The 18,667-nt window shown below is 35.9% G+C and overlaps 1 long non-coding RNA gene across 1 annotated transcript in view; it reads right to left on the bottom strand.

Annotated features, from left to right (window-relative positions):
• LOC124971245 (uncharacterized) overlaps window positions 1-14,436 on the bottom strand; it is a 28,930-nt gene extending 14,494 nt beyond the window's left edge. Inside the window, exon 1 of the long non-coding RNA XR_007106301.1 lies at window positions 14,326-14,436. This is a non-coding gene — a long non-coding RNA (uncharacterized LOC124971245). The remainder of the gene's footprint in view (window positions 1-14,325) is intronic.
• Window positions 14,437-18,667: the final 4,231 nt, after the last annotated feature.

Raw genomic sequence — 18,667 nt, 5'->3', positions numbered from 1 at the left:
GCATATGATTTACCAAAGTTTTTTTCTGTCAAAATTATTTTTGGAACTTTTCTTTATTATGACATATAGAGAGATGTCCCTGTTGAACATGGGGTACATTCTTTCCTTTTTATGTAGTTACCTTCAGTTTGCTAGTAGTTTTGAATATCTTAGTCAATATCCAAAATGGAAAAATTAAATTCCTATTAATTTTCTTTCTTGTGATTTCTTATCTCATAAACTTGCCTTGTAGAAAGAATTAGAAGGTTTTATTATTTTTTAAAAGTGATCATAAGTTATTATTAAAAGTTTGGTTTAAATCATCAGTGTCAGTGAAGGTACTATTTTTTAATATGTGGTTGTTGTTTAATTTTTGCTGATTGGTTTGCTTTTAGATCTAGGTTCTTGCTGTGTTGCCCAGATTAACCTCAAATTCCTAGGTGTAAAATAATTCCCCTGCTTTAGCCTCACCAGTATCTGGGACTACTGGCATGCATTCCCATGAACAGTTTTTCAGGTTCTTATAAGAATATTTGTAATTAAGTTAAATTTTGTTTTGTAGGTCTTTTGTTATATTTTTTTGCATCTAGGTTGATTAGTGCATTCTATTCATTCTTTATTTGATTTTCAAAACTCATGACTATCTAGATTAAGATGGAATAATGTGGGCTGGGAAGATAGCTCAGTTGGTAAAGTGCTTGCCTTACAAGCACAGGGCCCTGGATTTGATCCCCAGCACCACAAAAAAAAAAAAAAAAAAAAAAAAAAAAGGAATAATGTGGAGAAATGAATACTTTGCATTTTGTGAACTGACAACTGTCTCGGGATGTCCTGTGTAGAATAGAGAATATACGCTATTTAGCACTCATATTTCTGAGATAAATGAGAGAGAATCTAAAGTAAATTATAAATTTGAATAGCATTTTTCTGATAATGATGTTGAATACCTTTTATATAACTTAACACAGTTGTTTGATTTTTAGGCATTTTACCATACAGTATTAGTTTTATTTTCTTTTTTCTTTTTGATGAGTTGCATGATTTTCATATATTTTGATATTAAACTTTTCTCAGATATATGGTTATCAAATATTTTCTTCAATCCATGGTCCACATATTTCATTGGTTGATTCCTTAGCCATAAAAATGACTAAGAATTTATTATCAAATCATCCATCTCAATATTTTGGAAAAAGTAAATTTTATAAAAAGAAGAGTACAGAAAGAAAAGCCTAAGCAAAAGAGCAAAATTAGGAGATACTAAAAATGACCATACCACAGAAAGAATCATCAATGTCAATGTTGGTGCTTTCCAAAAGCAAATGGAATTGAAAAAGCTCTGGTAAATTTGACAAGTAAAAATTATGTCAATTATGTTCTATGTAATTGCCAGCATATGCATATATATATAATGATGTCTCACTTGATGGAACTACATTGTAGAAATTTGTTCTAAATTATTCTGCCATTTTCTGAATATCTGAGTGTAATGACAAGAATCTAGATGATACAGACTATTATGTAACTAGACTTTTTTCTGTTTCCATTGTTGTGCATGAAGTATATCCCCGACCAGAACACTATGATACCACTCATGACTGGTGTTATAAAGTTATAGCAATCAGTGTAGACCTCATAATGAAATGAACAAATGGTAGAACTCAAGACAAAATGCTTAATAAGTCACTTGCTATTTAGATAGTAAAAAAATCATAGAGATTACATTACAGGGAAGAAGAAAAATGGCATTCTTTCCAAAAAAAGATGTTAGGATATTGAGATATTTTTGTAATAATAAAAATGCTATTGTACCCTTGATCATAGCATATAAAAATTTATTTTCATATACTAAATATTGAATATAAATATTACAAATAAATAATAGTGAAATATTAAAGAAAATATAAAGTATTCACAAGTTGTAATAAGGAAGAGTGAGAAAGGATGCATGTGGTGGTACACACTTAAAATAGCCAGTACTCTGGAGGCTAAGGTAGGAGGATCAAAATTCTAAGGCCAACCTAAGCAGCTGAGTAAAATCCCATCTGAAAATAAAATTTTAAAAAGAGCTGAGGATATAACATCTTTAGAAATTAGGTAATGTAAAATAAATCATATATACAAAAAACAAAATTGGAGACCCAAAATGGCAGACTAGAGGAAGGCTACATTCCTTGTCACTTCGTAACTCAGGTTTCAAGCAGAGGAAAATCTGTTTCTCTGTGAGGCAGTCTTTGCTGTTTATCAATCACCTGCTGTTTATCTCATTTGTCCACCTCAATCACCCACAGTCTGCCAGCATATCGACAAATTTTTGAGTGCAGGATCTCTCACTCACTGCTGCCTCTGCCATTTGCCCATTTGCCTGCCTCTTGCTTGCCATCACCTGTCTTTCATCTACCCATCACTCACCACATTAGTTCCACCTGCTGATGGTCTGCTGCTAGCCTGCAGACCACCAGCAAAACAGCAGCTGCCAGCTATTACCTAGAAGTCCACTGTCAGATTTCGTTAGATGTGCATGGCTACTGCCATTTTAGGACAACAGTCAGGACCTGCAGGACCCCTGGCATAACCGACTGCATTCCCACCTCACGGACCCTGGCACAACCTACTGCATCCAACATGGAATCGGCACCCACACCCCGCACTGCAACTCCCCATTTGCCAACACATTTGGAAACCAGTGCATTCATCTTGCATTATTCTGAAAGTGGAAGCTGCTATCATTAGGTGGGGCCAATTCCATCCTGAGATGCCTACTGGTGACAGGAAGCTCATTGTCAGGTACCTCTCATGCATCAGGATACTGAAGATTGGGAGGTTTGAATAGTATATGACTGTTATAGTGTAGATTTTTTTCTGAAAATTTTTAAGTTTTTATTTCTTTATTTTTCTCACTCTATTTTCCTTTTGTTTATTTCCTCAGAGTCTCTTTCTCTGCTTTCCATTGCTAACAACCAACTTCTTTTGATTTTGTTTTCACTCTTCCTATGATTTAGTACTTCTAAATACTCTTATCCTTCTAACAGTTACATCCTACACTCCTCCCCAACCTCTTTGTCTACCATTATAAACTGTAGACCTCATTGCAAATCTATTTGTTTTGCTGTAGATAATATTTGAACTCATCCCATTTACTATGACAATATTAACATCTTCATAGGGGCTATTTGGTTTAGGGCTGCAAATTATTTGTACTGGGTACTGCTAATATTGATATCCATCTTAAAGAAGAGGTTTTGGAAACCTGCAGGGTTACTATGAGCCTGTAGGGGGAAACTGAAATACCCCAGATCTGCACTGCAAGAGGGGAAGATATATGAACAACATGAAAAAACAAGGGAAGTGTTCCAAACAAACCAAGATTCCATATTAATAGAATCCAGTGACAGCACAGTAAAAGAAATATCAGAAAAGGAGTTTAGAATATACTTAATTAAAATTATTCATGAAGCAAAGGATGAGATAAGACAGCAAATGCAGGCAATGAATAATCACTCCAATGAACAATTGAAAGACCATATCAACAAAGAGATAGAGATTCTGAGGAAAAAAACAAACAGAAATCCTTGAAATGAAGGAAAAAAGAAATCAAATAAAATACTCAATGGAAAGCATCATCAACAGACTAGATCACTTGGAAGACAGAACCTCACACAATGAAGACAAAATATTTAATCTTGAAAATAAAGTTGACCAAACAAAAATGGTAAGAAATCATGAACGGAACCTCCAATAACTGAGAGATCATGAAAAGACCAAATTTAATATTTTTCAGGATTAAGGAAAGCACAAAGATACAAACCAAAGGATTGAACAACATATTCAATGAAATAATATCAGAAAATTTACCAAAACTGAAAAAATGGAAAAATCAACTACAAGAGGCTTACAGAACATCAAATGCACAAAATTACAACAGAAACTTTATATAAGTGGTTTCAATTCAGCTTAAAAAATAAGTTTACTACATGTAGCAATATATTATATGTACATTATATGTAATGTTAGTATTTCTGCTTTGAATTCTTGATATTGCAATGAAATTCCTATTTTATTAAATGTATTTGATATGCTAGCTATTGTGCATGATTTAAACTTTTTTTGCTTTCTCCCTTTTCTGGTTGTGCACTTTCTTTTACAACAACCCTCTAGAAACAGTTTCTGAGAATTACTGAGCTGTTTGTAAAGGACATGTACTTAGGGAGTATGCAAAATAATCATTTTAATAAAAGAAATATATATTTAAGGCTGGGGTTGTGGCTCAGTGGTAGAGCACTTGCCTAGCAAGTGTGAGGCACTGGGTTTGATTCTCAGCACCACATATAAATAAATGAATAAAAATAAAAGTCTGTCAACATCTAAAAAATACTAAAAAAAAAAAGAAATAGATATTTAAAATTTAAGACTAACTATGGGAAAAGGGTACATTGTGTAAAACATAGTTTATCTTTGGAGTCAATGTTTATCTTTGGCTTTAAAAAGTAGATTGTATTTTCAGTATTTTCTATATAATATGTTAAAATGTAGAGCAATTGCAATATATCAATAGAATGAGTAAATTTTCTAAAAAAAAAATAAAACTAAATAGTATTGATGAACATGGAATAAATGCACTCATGAAGGAAATATGGAGTTTAAGCTGTTATTATTCATTTGTGGAAACTCTTTTGCTGTCCAATATACATGATACACCCCCACCAGAAACAGACTGAAATTACAGCACTTGTACATATGAGGATATAGCCATATTTCTCCAGAGTTGAAACCCAGGAGCATGGTTAAAGAGGATGTACATTTAGGAAGAAATAAATAATAAACTGTGGGAAATAATGTTTTCTAGAAGAAAGACACTTTTTTTGTTATAGAACATCCAGTTTGACAAATGCTATAAAACACCATGTATGTTTTATATCAATGTTACATGAATGTTACATTTCATATGTAAGCATATTTAAAAAGGAGGTGTGATGGAATCTTAGGGTGGTTTTGATTTGCATTTCTCTTATTACTAGAGATGTTGAATGGCAATTATCAAGAATACAACCAACAACAGGTGTTGGCGAGGATGTGGGGAGAAAGGTACACTCTTACATTGCTGGTGGGGCTGCAAATTAGTGCAGCCACTCTGGAAAGCAGTGTGGAGATTCCTTAGAAAACTTGGAATGGAAACACCATTTGACCCAGCTATCCCACTCCTTGGCCTATACCCAAAGGACTTAAAATCAGCATATTACAGAGATACAGCCACATCAATGTTCATAGCTGCTCAGTTCACAATAGCCAGATTGTGGAACCAACCTAGATGTCCTTCAATTGATGAATGGATAAAGAAAATGTGGTATATATATACAATGGAATATTACTCAGCCATAAAGAATGATAAAATTATGGCATTTGCAGGCAAATGGATGAAACTGGAGAATATCATGCTAAGTGAGATAAGCCAATCTCAAAAAACCAAAGGAAGAATGATATCGCTAATAAGTGGATGATGACACATAATGGGGGTGGGAAGGGTTAGTGTTGGGGTTGGAGTTGGGTTTAGGGAGAGGGGCAGGAATGGAGGAAGGAAGGACTGTATAGATGGAGGGGAAGGGTGGGAGGGGAGGGGGGGAAGGGAAAAAATGGCAGAATGAATCAAACAACATTACCCTATGTAAATTTATGATTACACAAATGGTATGCCTTTACGCCATGTACAAATAGAGAAACAACATGTATCCCATTTGTTTACAATAAAAAGAAAAAAAAAAAAAAAAAAAAAAAAAAAGGAGGTGTGCAAAATTTGAGAAAATAAAAATACAGAAGAGCATATAAAAGAATTAGTTACACTATGTATAGATAAAACTCCAAAAGATGACCATTTTTCCCAAGTTAATCTATAATACTCCATCAAAATTGAAACCATGTTTTGCTTTTAATTAAAGAAGGAATGAAAGCAAAAAATTCTAAAATTCTCCTGAGGGCTAAATACACATGACATTAGCTAAGAGAAAAAGTAACAGCTATCACTCATTACCTAACACTAATATATATTATCAAATTACATTATCACAGTAATTTAAAGACCAAGAAGTCACAATACAGAAAATTCCATGTGTATGTAAATATTTTTATTGTTAAGTGCAATGAAAAGACCTATATAAATCCAACTACATCAAGAAAAATATTTAATGTGATTGAATGTTACAACCCAACCTAAAGGCAGATGTTATAAGAAGAGGCAAAGACCACTGGTAGGACTTGTGTGTAGAATGTGTGTAACACTGGAATTATATCCCAACATTCCCCCAAAAGCAGATATTAAGAGGGATGATTTTCAAAATATAGCAGAATATGAGCCTTGTGACTTTCCATCCTTCATGAATGCATCAAATAAACATCTACTACTGTTTTGACTTCCTCTTAAAATGAATTCAGAGTCATATATTGGACAGGAAAAGGAAAAAAACCTACCATCAGATGAGTAGGAAAAGTTGGGGTACACTTGGACATTAGCCTTCCTTGAGCAATGTACCATATAATTGGGACAGAATACCTAAATCTGGTATCACCCTGAATAGAGGAAAACTGATTGTGGTCATAAATAAAACACATTTAACTCTAAATTGCCTGTAGTTTATTAATTTATCTGGTGCTCACAGAGGAAGGGACTAGATATACACAAGCATCAAGACCAGAAAAAGGGGTGTTTTTCTAGAGCCATTCAAGATCCATGGGCTTTATTCCATGTGACCAGGGCAGAAGAGGCGTTAAATCTCAAGGGTCCCAATTTAACCCAAAAAGGAATTTGTCAGTATATTCTGCACACTGTTGTTGCTAACAGTTGATCTTCTATCTAGACAGCACCAAAGAGTTAGCAGGAGAAAGAGTCCACAACTGGCAACCCAAGTGGGAGTTCAGCACTTCCTAAGCCCTCTACCCTAACTCCATTCAGTAATAACTCCAAGCCTAACCATTTCTTTCTACAAGAAATTTTTCCCAACTTCAACTTTTTCCATTCAATGGACTACATCCTAAACCACCAAGCTTTGGGAGCAATGCCAAATGTGCATTGTGTATCTCCCAAGATCACAAAGGAGTGGCTTCGCATCAGTGTGCAAGCATTTCCATGGGCTAAAATCCCCTCCACAATTGAAGAAAAAGGGTTAAAAGCACAGATTTCTGTTTATTTCTAAAAAGATTTACATAACCTTTTTCCAGTGAGTATAAGGCAGCCTGAAATCTAACAAACTTGCATCAGGAATTCAGTGCACCACTCAACTATAAGACCTTCTGCAACCTGAGCACAGATGTTAGAATGACTATCAAACAATTGAAGAAAAGTAGTACTCCAATTATATGGATATGAAAGAAAGAAACACATTATCACTGTGCTAGAATATAAATTTGGTACAGCCATTTAAAAAAAAAAGCATTGAAAGTTTTTAAGAACTAACAATAATAACTCTGGTTGCATTTCCAAAGTAGGTAAAATCAGTATGTTAAATGGTTGCACTCTCATCTTCATTGTAGCAGCATTCATAATAGCCAAAATAAGAAAACAACTGAAGTGACTTTTGGATGAAGGATACAACAGGAGATTTTTCCCAGCTTTAAGGCACTCAGATATTTCCTTGAGAAATTATACTCCCTAAATTTATACCAGTCTCTAACAAGGTAAGTCCCAAGTATTGATATTCACTAGACTATTAGATGTGCAAGCTGTGGAATTCTCATATCAGACAGGTGTAAAACACAGGACCAAAAAAAAAAAAAAAATACAAGAGGGGCAATGAGAACCCTCTGATAAATTCCACAAGGGGGGACTCTCAGCACAAAGACATTCTGACAAGTTTTCCTGCCTTGGAGAGACAAAGGGAGGACAGAAAAACATATATTTTGGTAAAGGTCAAGTGATTTTTCTCTATTTTCTATCATGTGAAATGCTCATAAACAAACAAACAAAAAATTATTTTCTTTTGATTTTTTTCTATGGTACTGGGGATTTGACAGAGAGTCATGTTAAATCTGAGCCCATACCCAGCCCTTGTTTTAAAATTTTGAGACAGGACTTTCTAACTTGCCCATAGTCTACCTAAATTCCAATGTTGATCTTGAAATTGCAATCTTCCTGCCTTAGCCACCAGAGTCTCTGGGATTATAGGCATGTGCCACTGCACTCGGCCAGAAAATAAATTCATTAAAAAGTTTCATCCAGTTATTGGTAAAATAATTTTAAAACACTGTGCTTATTTCAAATGTAATATGGGAAAAGCAATTGATAATACTGGGGAGAGGGGAAGTTGTCTTGGGAATATGGACAGGGAACTGGAATTTTAGGAGTTTATTGACATATGTACATAAAGGTTTAGGCTAGGAGTTAGGGTTCTGGATTTGACATTTTGTTTCCCATTTATTTAGAATATTGAGGAGGATACAGGCAGTGTTGCACACACCTGTAATCCCAGCAACTCAGAATACTGAGGCACAAGTTCAAGGCCAGACTCAGTAACTGTCTCAAAATAAAAAATAAATTAAAAGTATGGGGGATGTAATCACAGTGGTAAAAGACCTCTGGGTTCAATCCATGGTACCAACATCCCCCCAAAAAAGAAAGAAAAGCAAGCTCAGGAGGAAGAACTGAGACCCCTATAGACCATAGTCCCCTCATGCAAAAAAACAATACATGGAGTTGTGGTTCTGATTATCCCACTCCTCAATCCACCATACAGTCTGGGAAGGTGCTGGAATGCTGCCACATATGTGCTTATGTAGGACTTCAGGTTGGGGCTGCAGATACACTGCAGGGGTAGGACAGGACTCCCACTGTCTACTGCTGATATATGCCCCACTTGACTGGCTGGTGGGGAATTCAGAGCTGACCTGCCTCAGAGCAACGCCCAGCCCTGCAAATACTAGAGATTACCATATAGATGCCAGTCCAAAATTGCAGATCCCAACATAGTCACTGCAGTCACTTTCAAGCAGCCTCACCCCCAGTCTCAGGATGCCACTGCACACTAACCATTTATTGGCTTTTTGCAGGTCTCAGTGTTCTCCCCATAGATCTTCCTGCACCTGCACAACAGAGCAAACCAGTTCCCCTGAACATGAGAGAGGGAGCCTAGACATGGATACCAACACTGGCAGGCTCTAGAGACAAAAGTCATACCAGATGGCTAAGCCTGCTTCTCTTCACTGACTGTGTGCTGTATTGGACAATGCTTACCTAAAAGCTTCTGAATAGATATCAGAAGCTTTTGTCTTCACATGCTCAGACTAAGTCTAGTGAGTCTTCTGAGTGATAGAAGGTGACAACAAATTTATAAATGAATGAAGTCACAATAGCAGGTTCTTGAATGCAGCTTTTTTTTTTTTTTTTTCCTGTTGAGGTGCTAGGAATTAAAATCCTCAGACTGCAGCTAATTTAAAGCAAAGTTTCCTTGGAGAAGTGGAATCCAGCCAAATTAGGAGGATTGTGCATTTTACCTTGCATAAGACCTTTTCAATTTGTGGATTATATATGTCTGTATATGATTCATTGATGGAAAAAATTCACTACACTGTAAAATTTTATTTAACTTCCCTGCTTTCTTGTGATGAAACAGATTGAACATTGAACTGGGACGGAACCCCCTATGGCAGAAATATCCAATGATAATAATATGTGAGGTGCAAGGGTAATTAAATTTTTCTAGTATTCACATAAAAAATAAATAGAAATTGATTTTAATAACCTAACAATATATCCAATATGGGAATATTAACACTATGTGACCAAAATATATTACTAATGAAATACATGAATTGTTGGAAAAGTACTCTCAAAACTATCAAGCCTCCAGAATATCTCAGTTCACAGGACCAAATTCCAACTTTGAGAGCTATGCTTCCCCTTAACCTCAGGGAGATAAAGGTCCTGACCACTGCTTTCTATGCTAGAAGTGAGGGATAAAATTTCTTACCAATATTTCTTCTTAAGTCCAAAAAACAGGAGAGACACTGCCCTGAGTGAGAGCAGGGAGCTTTAATCAGAAAATTTCCAAAAGTAGACTTTTTTCACCAAATGCTGGCCACAGTCCATTCAATTATCAGCAAGCAAAAGATGAAGTTCCAGGAGTTGGGGGTCTACGTTATCATATCCACAGCTTTGAATCTATAATTTAAATGCACTAAAGATAAACTTTTTATTTTGCAATTTGGTCTTAGACCTAATAGCTATCCTATAACATTTTTTCCTCCTAAGATCAATACCTCTCAAACAATAAGCAAATGGGCTTGGAATCAAGATGAATTATTTCCAGGTATGGTGGCAAACACCTGAACTCCCAGCAGCTCAAAAGGATGAGGTAAGAGGGTTGTGAGTTCAATGCCAGCCTCAGCAACTGAGGAAGACCCTGTCTCTAAAAAAAATATAAAAAATTGCCGGGGATGTGGCTCAGTGGATAAGTGTCCCTGGGTTCAATTCCCAGTACAAAAAAAAAAAAAAAAAAAAGGGTTGAATTTGAAAGTCCAAATAACCTCCACTACACCACATGAAATATTTTTCTTATTATTTTAGTACTTAGTGACACTTAGTCAAGAAAGCAGGATTTCTACTTGTGTGCCTGTTAAGTGTGTTTATACATACTACTATATAATATATCTTTCTTATGATTTATGTATTTGCATAGAGTGTCTTTTGCTTACCAACTGATATCTGTTATGGAATAAACCATGGCCAGGATTTGATAGGATAAAGTCTACTTCTGGAAACTTTCTGGTTAAAGCTGTCTGCTCTCATTCAGGGCAGTGTCTTTCCTATTTTTTTGGACCTGAGAAAATATTGGTAAGGAATTGTAATCCTCTCCTGAAAGAAAGAGTCTGTATATATGTAAACAAAACCTTTTCACATAACTAACTGGTTATGAGATTTTCTATCTTGGACCTATGGAAATCCTGGTTCAGTTTATAACAAGGACATACATGATCCAGAAGTAATCTCAATGTTCCTTTATGAATCAGCAATTGATACAGGTTTCTATGTCATTTTCTAAACATAGCTGAACATGGGTTATATAGGCATGGAGCAGAGAATTACTTTATTGGGGACATAGAATAAAAGGAGGACAAGGAGAAATATGTTAGTTGTACCACCTTAAACCACTACAGAATTAGAATCTGGAATTCAGACAAGGAAGACTCAACCTTTAAATTCAGGCATGTGCATGACATGGGTGCCTACAGTGAAAAGGTCATTACAAGATTTGAAAGAAAATTCATGTGAGTGGCAGACAATGGATCAACAATTATTATCTGCATGGTGTCTTCCAGGTGTTTTGTCCAGCTGTGGGCCACAGCACATACATATATTGGTAGCCTCCATAAAGCACATTATCCTTCTTTATCCTTGAAAATTATTCCTATTGCAGAGATGAAAAAACACAGGTTTCTGGACATTAAATGGTAACTCAGCAGCACACAGAGATCTACCCAGAGACAGAACTATATGAAATCCCTTCAAAACTTCTCAAAGGCTGGTTAGATCTTGATATGAGGATGTTGATCTGGAGAAATATTTATTTTCTTCCCATTTTGAAGAGAGTGCCTTGAGAAGACATCATAGAAGCAACACAGATTTTTTTTTTCTTCTTTCATATTAATTAACTCTTCAGAAACAGATCTACCAACCCAGATTCTTTATGAGGGTAAATGTTTGAAAACTACCAGGTACAAAAAAAGCACATAACAGGCCCAGAGCCTGAGTATGACTCAGAAAAAAAATGAATCTAAAATGCATATAATAAATTGAAAAAAATATGTAACTATTTCTAAAAATAAACATTCTCTTTTTGCTATCTCCACAGCATGTCATTCAATAAATAATAAATCATGTTGAATATTTAGAGAATTTGCCATATCTTATCCCATGTGATTTTGTAATAAACTCCAAAACCCAGACAGTAGAATGTATGATCCACTGTCAAAAACATTAAAAAAACAAAAAAACCTTAAAGAGAAGTGGATGTTTTTATGAATGTGTCATTCAACAGTTTACTTACCAAATTATTTTGAGGAAATATATTCATTTTCCGACAGCCATGAGGAAGAGAGATTTCCCTTATTCATTTTCCCTATTAGAATTTTCAAAGATAAGCCCTAGAATCCCATTTAAAATAATCTCCAAATAGAAGACAGACAAGAAACCTATAATATATACTCAAGGAAAGAAAAAAAGCAAATCAATGTTTTTTAATAATTAAAAATTGCACCATTATTTCCTGAAATCAAACTCTGTATTTTATCTTTGAAACCAGAAATGACAAAAGAAAGGTAGGTAAGAGCCTTGAACAACCAATTCATATAGTAGATATGTAAGTGTTCAATAAGCATAAAAAAAAAATCAACATCTTTAGAAATTAGAGAAATGTAAAATAAAATCTCATCATAGACAAAACTAAATAGTATTGTTGAAAATATAATACTCAAAAATTCAAGAGGAGTTCAAGTTATTATCTACTTGTGGAAACTTTTTTGCTATTGAAGATACATGATACTACCCACAACAGAAACATTGAAATTACAGTACATGTGAACATGATAACCAGTAAGAACACAAGAGTACTCATCCAAACACTTGAAACACAGGCAAATGGTTCAAGAGAATGTACATCTGGGAAGAGATAAATAGTATTTTCCTAGTGGGGAAAATGGTCACTAGGGGTCAGTCACATTTTTGGCCACGGTATATTCAGTTTGAAAAATGGCATAACAATCTCAAAAAACCAAAGGACGAATGATCTTGCTGATAAGCGGATGATGACACATAATGGGGGGTGGGAGGGGGGCAAGATGGAGGAAGGAGGGACTGTATAAAGGGAAAAGAGGGGTGGGAGGGGTGGGAGGAAGGAAAAAATAACAGAATAAATCAAACATCATTACCCTATGTAAATGTATGATTATGCAAATGGTAGGCTGTTACTCCATGTACAAACAGAAAAACATGTATTCCATTTTTTACAATAAAAATAAATTAAAAAAAAAAAAAAAGAAAGTGAACCTGTTCACTTTCACGTTCACTAATCTTCCCCAATGCCTTTCTTAGGCTCCTGCAGACCCAAGTTTCATTCTAATATTACTATGCTTATATTTGCAATTAATATTGTACTAGAAGTAAAAAAAAAGTGGCATAAAACACCATATTTAAGTTTTATATAGGTGCAATATGCATATGATGTGTTCACAAGTATACTTGTTTAGAAAATATGTAGAACTTAGGAGATAATAAAATTCATTAGAAGCACAAAAAAGACAATTACACATCCCATGTGTAGATGATAAATCTCATCAATACAAAGATGATGATTTTCCCCAAATTAATCTAAAATATATTAATCGAATTTGCCATGTACATATATGACTATATTACAGTGAATTCTACCTTTATGTGTATCTATATAGCAGTTATTTTTAAAAAACAATAAATAGAAGGAAGACAGGAAGGTAGATGGAGCAAGAAAGGGGAACTACTGGGCACTGAAGTGAAGAAAATTATGTTCCATGCTTGCATGATTATGTCAAAATGAACCCAAATATTAGGTATAACTATAATGCAATAATACAAAAAATTCAACATGCATTACTTTTAATGAAAGAAGGAACCAAAGCATAAAGTTCTAAAATTCACCACAAAGTTAAATATATATAAATTTAGCCAAAAACTTTTCAATTATAAGAGCAAGAGAAGTCTCATCATTACCTGACATTCACGTATATTATGAAACTATACTATTATGATAATCATCAAGGAATAACAATATAAACAAAATGCATACATAAATCCATATGTATGTAAAAATTATATACTTAATTGTAATAGAAAATCTAGGTAAATCAAACCACAAGGACAATCTTAGCAACTTAGCTAGACCCTTTCTCAAAATAAAAATTAAAAGTACCAGGGATATAGCTCAGAGGTGAAGTATTCCACCATTCAACCTTCAGTAACAAAACAAAACAAAATAGGAAATTAAAGAAAAAATTAAATGAAAACTAACTCGCTCAGGAAGAAGCAAGTTTTCTATAGACCAGACCACAGCTCCTGTCTGGGAAGATGCTGAGCCACAGGCAGATAGGATTTGAGTCAGGGGCTGAAGGTGCCCTGCAGGGATAAGGAAGGCTACGAGGGATCTCTGCCACTGATATGCCCCCCACCTGGATGGCCAGTGGTACCCCCAGAAGAGGGCTCAGACCTAGACTTGAGAGACTACCTGAAGTCATGTCCACCAACTCCAGTTCCCGCCATAGCCAGTCCCCAGTTCCAAGAGTCTCTCTCCCACAGCCTCCCTCCCCAGGCTCATGGTGCCACTGCACACTCACCATTTCCTGGTGCTCAAAAACCAGGCCTGCTCCCTAGGGATCTTCAGCACCCCCACAGCAAAGCAACCGGGAACTACAAAAAGTGAGAGTGAATCCTAGTGCGGAATGGCAGGAATGGCGGATACAGGAGAAAAGAACCCGGCCGGATTGTGGAAGCCCGCCCCCTCCTCACTGGCTGCACACAGGATTGGACAGTTCTCACTTAATGCTCCTGATTGTACATGACTTCAGACCATGCCCCCAATGTAAGCACAGGGAACCTTTTTTTTGAGTGACAGGGAATAATGTCCAATCCAGGCATGAATAAGGCCAGAATGACAGGTTCTTGTTTGCACTTTTTTTTTTTTTTCTTTTGAGATCTGGTAATTACACCCGAAAGCCTCCAAACAGCAGGACATTTGCTTAACCTTGCATATAAGGTCATTTCAGTTTATGAATTATTTTTGTCTGTACATTATTCATGACTGAAAATAATGTGATGACAATTACTATAAAATTTTATTTAACTTTTCTGTTCTCTGGTCCTGTTAGAAGACAGATTGAACATTAAACTGGGAAGCAACCCCTATACAACAATGTCCACTGAAAACAACACGTAAGGCACAAGGGTAATTTAAATATTTCTAGTATTCACATTAATAACATAAAAAGAAACAGTTGAAATTCAGCATATAAAGAATAGTGGGATGGGGAGATAGCTCAGCTGGTAGAGTCCTTGCTTTGCAAGCATAAGGCCCTGAGTTTGATTCCCCAGTACTGCAAAAAAAAAAAAAAAAAAAAAAGAATAGTAACTTTATGTGACTAATACACAACACAGCACCTACTTATATCAATATTCCCCATGAAGTCCTTAGTCAATTGAGTCCTCTGAAAACATCCAATTGCAAAGATGAGAAAACACAGGCTTCAAGATATCAAATGGCTTCTCAGCAACATGTGTGAAAACTGAGAAGTGCCCAGGACAGAACTGTATGAAATTCCTTCTAATCTTCTCAAAGTCTGTTTTGCTCCTGATATAGGGACACTTAGGGAAATATCCTTTCTTCTCCATTTTAAAGAGAGAGCCTGAGGAAGATATCCCAGGAGGCACTTTGACTTGAAAGACTATTTTTAATCCTTTTATGTTGAGGGAAGTCTTCAGTAACAGCTATGACAACCCAGGTCCCTCATTGAGACAAATGCTTGGAGAGTGCAGGGTGCAAGAAAGCCCAACACAGGGCTCAAAATCTGAGTATGATTCAGGGAAGAAAAAAATTGAAATGACTGATAATCAACTAAAAGATAACTACAACTCTCACTTGGGAAATTGGGGAAAAATAATGGAACAGTGGAATTTTATTTTCCACATGGACAAGAGATTAACCAAGAAAAATAACTTTTTAAATGCCAAGACCCACAGAATACTGATGTAGAGAAACAGATACAACCAGAGATTTCTTATGGCAATGTAACTTCAGCAACACTTCTGTGATATGAAGTAATCCAAATGTAGTTATTAATATGTTATGTGTGCATATCCCTTCATTCAATATTTTCTTTCCTTGGAATCTGTCTTCAGCAGGAGACAAGTTTATGTTACCAACTGAATTGTGTCCTCTCCCCAAATCTCATATATTGATATTCCAAATACCTAGTGCCTCAGACTGACTCTATTTAAATATATGGTTCTTAAAGATATGATTAATGTTAATCCAGTTAATTGGTGTAGAGCCTAATCTAATTAACTCTTTCTCCTTATAAAAAGCAGCAATAAGGACACAGAGAAGTACAGAAAAATGCCATGCAAATATAGAGACAGAGGATAACAATCTGCATGTCAAAGAGTGGCCTCAAAGGAAGTTATTCCAGTAAGTATCTTGATATACAGAATATGGAATTAGCACAATTAAATTTTTGTTTAACCCCATCTATGGCATTGTTATGACCGCCAAATGATACTGACGCAGTGCACTAGGACACATATATACTCTCCCTGCAGTATGACTGACTGAAGGTACAATTGAATCACATAATATTCCACCAGCATTGAAAGGCTGAACTGCTACTATAAATGGCATTTCTTTTTTTTTTTTTTTTTAAATATTTTTAGTTGCAGATGGACACAATATCTTTATTTGGTTTATTTAGTTTCATGTGGTGCTGGGGATCGAACCCAGTGACTCACACATGCTAGGCAAACACTCTGCCACTGAGCCACAACCCCAGCCCTATAAATGGCATTTCTTACTGAAAAACTTTGAAGACATGTGAAGATACACTCCTCACCTGATGGGGATATAGAAATTTGTTTTGTGGTATGGCACAGTCATGAAATCATGTAGACTACTTTTATTTCATTTGTTTGTGTAACCCTCACTCCTCTTTGTGTCAATAATTTCTTGGTGATAAAGTTGTTAGTGTTTAAGTCTTGTAAAAGAATTGAAATTCAGTGTGGATGCCGGTACATGGGTACCTGGGACAAGTAGCAAAAACAAAAACAGTATCTAGAGAAAAGAAATATTCATGCCCAGTAAACATTAAAGAAGATGTGAAAATATTTGCTCTCTTATTTCTACAACCTGGAGATTTACACCTATTAAGTTGTTAGTAATATAGTCCAGACTTCTTTGGGAATTGGAATGTAAGTCATTCAAGTGGTAAATTCCTGGAACAGGGTTTAGGGGAGTTATCATATATGGGTATTTGTCCTGGCCCTCTCTTGGCCATCTCCAATTTCTGCCTGTGGAGATCCTTTTCCAGAAGTCTCCTTTAACCTTAGATCAGAGGTATTATTGTTGGTTGTATAGTTCACTTGTTCATTCCCCAAGGAGACAGAATTAGCAAGTAGCTTTAGGATGATCTTCATGGAACTCTGAAAAGAGATTGTCTTACATGTAAGACAGTAATCAATGTTGGCCATTTTGACTGACTCCACAGGGGACACTCCCATTGAAAATTTTTATACCCAGATTGGGTATGTACAAATATATGCATAGGCCTCCATGCAGTGGTTACACTGGGTTACAGAATAAGGTCTATGGATAAATATTTGAGCAGAAAAACTATAATCCAATACTAAAATGTCCACCCTACCAGCCTTGTCCAGTGGTACAAACATGAAAATTCTGCCACAATTTTAACATGGAATAACCTACTCCTGAAATTGCAGGTCCCTTGCAAATCCTGCCCACCCTGCACTCACAGAAGGGGAAGGTCAAAGGACTCTCACATGTGATCATAGAGAGGACTTGCCTGGATTGGACTTCTCTGGGCTGCCCTATTTTATCTGTGGGTGGTTCTGGATAAGAGGCCATAATGGTCTGGTGTAAAGACTGAGTCAAAATCTGATATTTTTATTCCTAGAACCTTGGAAGTTATGGAGAAATCAAGAAAACATCTAGCTCTTTTGCTCAATTGCCTTCACCACATGAGCTGAATAAGAGGCTGTCTCTAGAATATGTGTACTTGGTTACCAGAGTTCTAAGTTCTTTTGGGTTCTAATGTTAAGAAATTGAGGTCTCTTTTTCAAAGTTTAATTACCTGGGACTCTTGATATAATAAGAACTTTCCAAAGCGTCCTTTGGGGTACTAACTTGGCATCTGCTCATCTATGCAAACTTATACAAACAGATGACCTTTCAACCCATTGGGGGTTGTCCATGCATCACTGCCCACTTTGGTGGAGGCTTACAGCAGACTGGGGAGATGCCCTCTAGAAGACTCAGTCGTGGATGGTAAATATTAGAACTTGATTTTGCTCCAAATGAGTTCAATCTATATCTTGAAACTGCATTCTAGCTGAAGGCAGAAAACAATGATTGGCACAGAAGAGATAGAGAGCACAAACTCTTCTAAAACTGAGCTCACCGGTGGGCCATTTTTTGAAAGAAATACCTATGGTTGTCACATGATGGCAGGCTTACACAAACTAAGGCCAACCTCATGCTCTTTCAGGTTTCCTACCAGTCACCTGGATCCCAGGCAGTGAGTGCTCCCCTGCCTTCCTACAAACACCAGAGGCCCTGACCAGATGTACATCCTTCTTTCAGCTGGAAACTGCATTTTACAAGGGAAAAAAAAAACAAAAAAACAGCATCACAAACTCTTCATCCTTGCTTTCTTGTCTTGATGCATACAGAGATAATCTGTTTCAAAAGGAAAGTTTATTCGCTCTCCAAATTTTAGGGGTGCAAAAAAGTCACATAATAAAGAGAAAAGTTATTGTTAAGAGGGGCTCAGGGATCTCTCTCTTTTAGGAAAAAATATTTGACTTTCATTGTGAGTCTGGGAAAACTGATTCTAGATTTTCCTCATTTTGTAAATAACTCCATAGTCTTGCCAATAAATAAATAAAGCCTCTCAC

The sequence above is a fragment of the Sciurus carolinensis genome, chromosome 19 (assembly GCF_902686445.1).
Source record: "Sciurus carolinensis chromosome 19, mSciCar1.2, whole genome shotgun sequence".
Classification (NCBI taxonomy): domain Eukaryota; kingdom Metazoa; phylum Chordata; class Mammalia; order Rodentia; family Sciuridae; genus Sciurus; species Sciurus carolinensis.
Note: the sequence above shows the minus strand (reverse complement) of the source record. Positions and strands in the feature narration are given on the sequence as shown.